We start from the raw sequence: 7,199 nt of genomic DNA on the forward strand, positions 1-7,199 counted from the left end.
GTGTGGTTTGTTACTAATCTGCTCATACTATATTAATAATGTGACACAAAAATATGACAATGACAATAAAACCTTCGAATCTTGAATGAAAATATGTGTGAAAAAAAAAATTATTTATCAATTTATTTATTTTTTCATTGGAAGCACATTCCACCTGTGTAGAGACTGCTGGCGTCTGACTGGAGGACTGTGTGTGTGTGTGTGTGTGTGTGTGTGTGTGTGTGTGTGTGTGTGTGTGTGTGTGTGTGTGTGTGTGTGTGTGTGTGTGTGTGTGTGTGTGTGTGTGTGTGGACTCGCCTCCCTTATGAGGACAAAATGGAGGTCCCCATAAGGGGAATCATTAATTTTAGGGTGAAGACTTGGTTAGATTTAGGGTAAGGGTCTTGGGTAACGGGCTCTCGGGTCAATATTTTGTGTTTAAAAACTCCTGTAGTAAAACCAAAAGTTTATAAAAGCCCTGTTTGGTCTGGGTTAAAAATGTTTTTAAAAAATGGAATAAAAGGGATAAAAGAGAGCAGCGGCTGCAGCACAGAGCGTATGCGGCGGGGTTCAAACCTGTACTCCTGCTCCCCCGAAGGGGTTCTCCCCCGGTGGAGTGTCCGAGGCTGCGTCCCACAGCATCTGGTAAAATACCTGGTTGGGTTAAAAAACATCTGGCTAAACGGACCGAGGTTGACTTTGTTTAAAATCGGCATGCAAGTAAAATTAGTACTGGTAATAAATATCACATCAACCCAAATGTTAAAATATGTATAATACAAAACAAATATGTAATATGTAAAATATAAAATACACACGGGTTAGTAGGCACACAGGGGGGGGAAATACCTTAAAATAAAGTCAACCAAGTGTCCCTAAAAGTGTTTAAAACCCAGGCCGAGGTCTAGAGAGGTGGGGCAGGTGAGACATGGGACACGCCTCGGATGATGTTTAAAAATACTTTATTAAGGGGTTATTTCAGAGTGTTTCCCTGCGGGAGGCTCCAGCATCCATTTGAAAATGGAAAGTAATAACTAAAATATAAATAAAACAATATAAACAATGTTTAAATAATATTAATATTAATTAATAATATATTAAAAAATATATTAAGTAATAATATATATAAAAAATAATAAAATATATAATCTCCTCATTTGGAACGTAATGACAGAAGAAAACATGCAATACATCTGGCTTGTCGGGAGTTTAGTCGCTTCGCTGACTGGATGTAGGCGAGGTTCTTGTGGTCTGTCCAGATCAGGAATGGCTGCTGGCTGCCCTCGAGCCAGTGTCTCCACTCCTCTAACGCCACCTTTACTGCCAGAAGCTCCCGGTTGCATACCATACCTACCATAGTTGCGCTCAGCAGGAGAGAGGCGGCGTGAAAAGAAAGCACAAGGATGAAGGATGTTATTGGAACCAGCAGTTTGCGACAAGACAACTCCCACCCCTGTGTCTGACGCATCTATGTCCACAATAAACTGCTTATCAGGGTCTGGCTGGATGAGGATGGGAGCAGAGGTGAACAGGAACTTGAGTCTGAGAAAATCCTCATTAGCTTCTGGGGTCCAGAAGAACTTAATTTTGATCGAGAGTGAGAGGTGCAGCAACCTTACTGAAGTTGCTGATGAAGCGGCGGTAAAAGTTGGCGAAGCGCAGACATCTCTGACGCTCCCTCCTCGTAGTTGGGGTTGGCCACTCCACCACAGCCTCGATCTTTCCAGGATCTGCCTCGGCCTTCTGGTGGAACTCACACTTCTCAGTCTTGACATAGGACATGGACATGGTTCTCGTGTTCCTCCTGGTTCTTGGAGAAAATCTGAATGTCGTCTAAGTACACAAAGACAAAGCGGTTAAGGAAATCACGCAGGACACCATTGACCAGAGCCTGAAAAACTGCTGGAGCGTTAGTGAGACCAAAGGGCATGACAAGCTACTCAGTGACCTAAAGGGGTGTTGAAGGCCGTCTTCCATTCATCTCCTTGGTAGATACGGATCAGGTGATAAGCATTACTAAGGTCAAGCTTGGTGAACAGGGTTGCCTCTTGGAGAGGTTCAAAAGCAGAGGGAAGCAGAGGTAACAGGTACTTGTTTTTAACAGTGATGTTGTTTAACCCACAAAATCAATGCAAGGTCGCAGTGACTTATCCTTCTTACCAACGAAGAAGAACCCGGCACCCACAGGGGAGGAGGAAGGATGAATAATCCCAGCAGCCACTGAGTCAGTGATATATAGCTCAATAGCCTCTTTCTCAGGACATGACAGGTTGTAGAGGCGGCTGGTGGGTAAAGGGGCCCCAGGAAACAGATCTACGGAGCAGTCGTAGGGCCGGTGGGGAGGAAGGGAGTGAGCCCTCTCCTTGCTGAAGACCAATCTCAGGTCGTGGGAGGTCGCAGGAACTCCAGTTAAATCTACAGAAGCAGCAGAGCAGATGGCAGGGTTGGGGGTGACCGAGACAGAAGGCACGGCAGATAACAGACGGTTAGCGAGACAGTTCTGATCCCATTCAATGATTCTCCCTTTAGCCCAATCAATGTGTGGGTTGTAGGTGCGAAGCCACGGAAAACCCAATACCAGAGGTGTGGAAGGTGTGGAGATTAACTTCAACTGGATGAGCTCTCTGTGGTTGCCGGAGGTGATCAGTGTCACAGGGCTTGTCTGTTCTGTAACTGAGGAGATTATTTGCCCATTAAGTGCATAGGCTGTTAAAGGTTCATCCAATAGCTCCAGGCAGAGTCCCAGCTGTTCATCTAGCTCACGGTCCAATAAACTATCCTCAGCACCCGAATCAATGATGGCTTGGAGGGGCAAAGTCATGGTGTTAACACAGATCATGGCGGGTATTAGAAAACAGCTCAGGGAAGGGGGTTGAGAAGTTGGCTGTGGACTCGTCAGGACCCCCAATCTCACTGACGAGCTCTCACGTTTGGGCGGACTGGGCAGTTGGCAATGAAATGCCCGGCGTTGCCACAATACATGCATTGGCCAGCACTCATCCGGCGCTGACACTCCTCCGGTGAAAGTCTAGCACGTCCCAGTTGCATAACATCCTCATGAGAAATGGTGCGCACGCTGGGCGGCGAGAGGACGGAAGGAGACTTAAACACAGAGGGGACAGAGTAAGTGGAAAAACTGGGCTTACTTAGTGAGACTGGTGGAGTACGCTGTGTCCGCTCTTCTCGGCGTTCCCGCAAACGACAGTCTAGACTAGACACCAGGGAAATCAGATCTGGGAGATCTGCTGGAACGTCTCGAGCTGCCAATTCATCCCGGAGCTGATCCTTTGAACCTCTCAAAAACACCACCTTGAGATCCGCCTCGTCCCATCGAGCCTCTGCAGCGAGTGTGTGAAACTCGATGGAATGCTCGGCCACAGTCCGGTTTCCCTGTTGTAAACTGGGCAGCTGATTAGCGGCGGAGCCAGAATAATTTGGATGATCAAAAACGGCAGAAAACTGATCTGAGAAACACTCAAAACACAGAGAGTCATAATCCACTGATGAGCTCAAAGCCTCTGCCCAGGTTAAAGCCTTGCCACGGAGCAAACTCAGAACATAATTAATCCTGGTGACATCAGCTGCAAACGAAACAGGACGCTGGAGAAAAACCTTGTTGCACTGAAAAAGAAATTCCCTGCATTTCTCCACTACTCCGTGTGAGGGAATGCTCTGGTTTTGGGACACAATTAACATGGGATAACTCCGGTCATTGTACGTACTTCGTCTCACTGGAATATTAACGGTCAGATCGAATACAACATGAACCCCATTTCTTCAGCCAATGACGGGAGAGTTTTGAAAGTGACAAAACACTGTTCCACACATTTAAAATCACTTAAACAATTAAACAATGATTACCCAGGATGCAGGCACCTTCCCTGGTTTGTAAAATGCGGTGATACGCCCTGGAGGTATCAGACTATTTAAAACATGTATACCCAGGATTCTATCACTTTTCCTGGCTTGTAAAGTGCTGTGGAGCAGCCTGTTCTCTGGGTAAACTGGCTTTGCATTGTAATCACTATTTCTGCTATCACTATCATCACTTTCCCCCACTTTTGAAACACTTATTCCTGGGTAGAAAAGCCATGTGCTGCATGGAGCTCTCTGGATCTCTGTAAGTCTCACACCCTGCTTGTCTCTGGGTGCTCTCTCCCTCTATTCACACCACTTTCCCCACGTTTGAAACACGTATTCCTGGGTAGAAAAGCCATGTGCTGCATGGAGCTATCTGGGTCTGTGAGTCTCTGTGGGTCTCTGTGGGTCTCTGTGGGTCTCAGACCCTGCTAACAGCAGTGAACCTACTGCCAGTATTATGAACAGATTGATCCGTTTCTAAGAATACTTTAGCCCACATTAGAGCCCTGTTCCCTGGGTAATAGAGGGGGGTGATGTGCCCTGGGTCTGTGGGTCTCTGGGTCTCTGTGGGTCTTTGTGAGTCTCAGACCATGCTTCTTCGGGGTGAGAGTCATTTTCAGGCTCCTCTCCACAGTTGTCCCACTAAAAATAAAGTATAATCATTATGTTTGCATTTAAATGATTTATTTTATCATTAATATGGTTCCCTAATACAATGCATATAGTCTGGAGCTCACCGGGGTGCTGCATATGCATTAATCAGTCGTTTTAACACTTTTTTCCATGAAAATGATTTTTAATCACTATCATGGGGCTATATAAATCACATGTAGGGTAATTCGGAGCACAATTGTTCCTTTTACTATTTAAATATATTTGTATTATATATTTTTGGGCTATAAAAGTGACATTTCTGGGTGATTCTGTCAGTTTATGGAGCTTTGTTCACAAATCCTGGAGGTTCGAGGCCGAATTTGGGTACTCATAGGCGGCCTGCCATGCGCACCCACCCGTGGAAAGAAGAAAAAAGTTAAGAAAACGGTCAATTATATCTTAAAATAATCAAAAATGTGCCAACGGAGAAGGAAAAGAAGAAAAAGCTCAACCTGTTGGCGCTTCGGTCCGAAGCCCCGGAAACTTTTCCCCTTCTCCGTCGCAACTTACAACGGAGAGGGGGAAATCAGGTTCCCCTACTCTGTTGAAAAAGTTAATTCATCCATTTCAGACTACTGTCTGCACGAAATCTGAAACCCGTTTTTTGAGAGGACTCAGAACAAAAACGGCTGTCTGATGTCCTGGAGGAATTGATCCGCTACATGTGCACTCTGGCTCGGATAGATTTGTTGACTGGAGACCCCCCTGCCTGGTTCTTATCAAACTTTAAGTTTTTGAACTGGTCTCTGGTGAAATGTAAGGGGAGTTTGAGGGGACTCTACCCGCATTATGAGGCACTATTTTCGTATACATTTTCTCAGTTTCACCCAATTTCTGTGGTTCTCCAAAAAGATAACTCAGACTTTTTTCTGACTGGAGGAATGTAAGGCACATGTCAGCCTTATGGACGGAGGTACCATGGAACTTGCCCTTCAACTGTACGCGTGTCCGCTCAATGGAAATGCGATGTCAACTTCCGATGTCAAGTTCCTGCCAGCGGCTAGACAAATGTTACCAGTGTTTACCAGTGTTGCCAGGGGCACGAGAATATCCTCCACTGGAGGTTGGGTGCCGCTGCTGTGAAGAAGGCCGACTATGGGTGCCGATGGGCGGACGAGAAAGCACCGCAAAATACACCCCCTTCAAGTGTTGCCAGGGGCACGAGAATATCCTCCACTGGAGGTTGGGTGCCGCTGCTGTGAAGAAGGCCGACTATGGGTGCCGAAAAACGGCTAAGTGCCAACGGGGGAGGGGGTCAAGTCTTCGGCCTGTCCATTTCATGCATTTCTAATGGGGTCGTCGAATGTGATTGAAATGGACAGATTCCTGTACATTTCAATCACTTTTAATGGGAGTCGTGAGGTGTGGATGAAATGGCCATATCTTCCTTAAATTCACATCAAACTCACCCAGCTTTCACACACTATTTCATGGGTAATAAAGCCATGTGCACACTGTATTTAAAGTAATGTTACCCAGCTTTCAGACACTAATTCCTGGGTAAGAAAGTCACCGTGGACGGGTCATCAAATGTGATTGAAATGGACAGATTCCTGTACATTTCAATCACTTTTAATGAGGTCGTCAAATGTGATTGAAATGGACATATTCCTGTACATTTCAATCACTTTTAATGGGGTCGTCAAATGTGATTGAAATGGACAGATTCCTGTACATTTCATGCATTTTTAATGGGGTCGTCGAATGTGATTGAAATGGACAGATTCCTGTACATTTCAATCACTTTTAATGGGAGTCGTCAGTATATGGAGCTTAACCCATAATTCCCGGACGTTCCAGGCCGAATTTGGAAGCTCATATGCGGCCTGCCATGCGCCTCCACCCGTGGAAAGCAAAAAAAGGTAAAGAAAACGGTCAATTATATGTTAAAATAATCAAAAATGAAGTTTTTGAAAATTCTCGAAAAACGGCTAAGTGCCAACGGGGGAGGGGGTCAAGTCTTCGGCGCTTCGGAATTTACAACGGAGAGGGGAAACGAGAGCTCCCCTCCTCCGTCCAAAAAATTCATTCATCTTTTCCAAGCTACCATCTGCACGAAATCGGAAACCCGGTTTTTGAGAGCACTTAGAAAAAAACGAGCTATTTTCACATGATGGGGAAATCATGGAGGAATGTATCCGCCTCATGAGCACTTTGGATCGGATGAAATTGTTGCCTGGAGGACCCCCAATCATGGTTCTCACAAAACTTTAAGTTTTCAAACTGGTCTCTGGATGAATGCAAGGGGAGTTGTCAGGGGACTCTACCCGCCTCAAGAGGCACTATTTTGGGATACAATTTATCCATTTTCACCCTTTTCTCTGGTTCTTCCAAAAGTTGACTTAAACTTTTTCCCACCCTGGAGAAAGGTATGGGGAGTTGTCAGGGGACTCTACCCGCCTTATGGAACACTATTTTCGGATACAATATATCCATTTTCACCCTTTTCTCTGGTTCTTCCAAAAGTTGACTTAAACTTTTTCCCACCCTGGAGAAAGGTATGGGGAGTTGTCAGGGGACTCTACCCGCCTTATGGAACACTATTTTCCGATACAATATATCCATTTTCACCCTTTTCTCTGGTTCTTCCAAAAGTTGACTTAAACTTTTTCCCACCCTGGAGAAAGGTATGGGGAGTTGTCAGGGGACTCTACCCGCCTTATGGAACACTATTTTCGGATACAATATATCCATTTTCACCCTTT

The sequence above is a fragment of the Pseudochaenichthys georgianus genome, unplaced genomic scaffold, assembly GCF_902827115.2.
Source record: "Pseudochaenichthys georgianus unplaced genomic scaffold, fPseGeo1.2 scaffold_481_arrow_ctg1, whole genome shotgun sequence".
In the NCBI taxonomy this organism is placed as follows: domain Eukaryota; kingdom Metazoa; phylum Chordata; class Actinopteri; order Perciformes; family Channichthyidae; genus Pseudochaenichthys; species Pseudochaenichthys georgianus.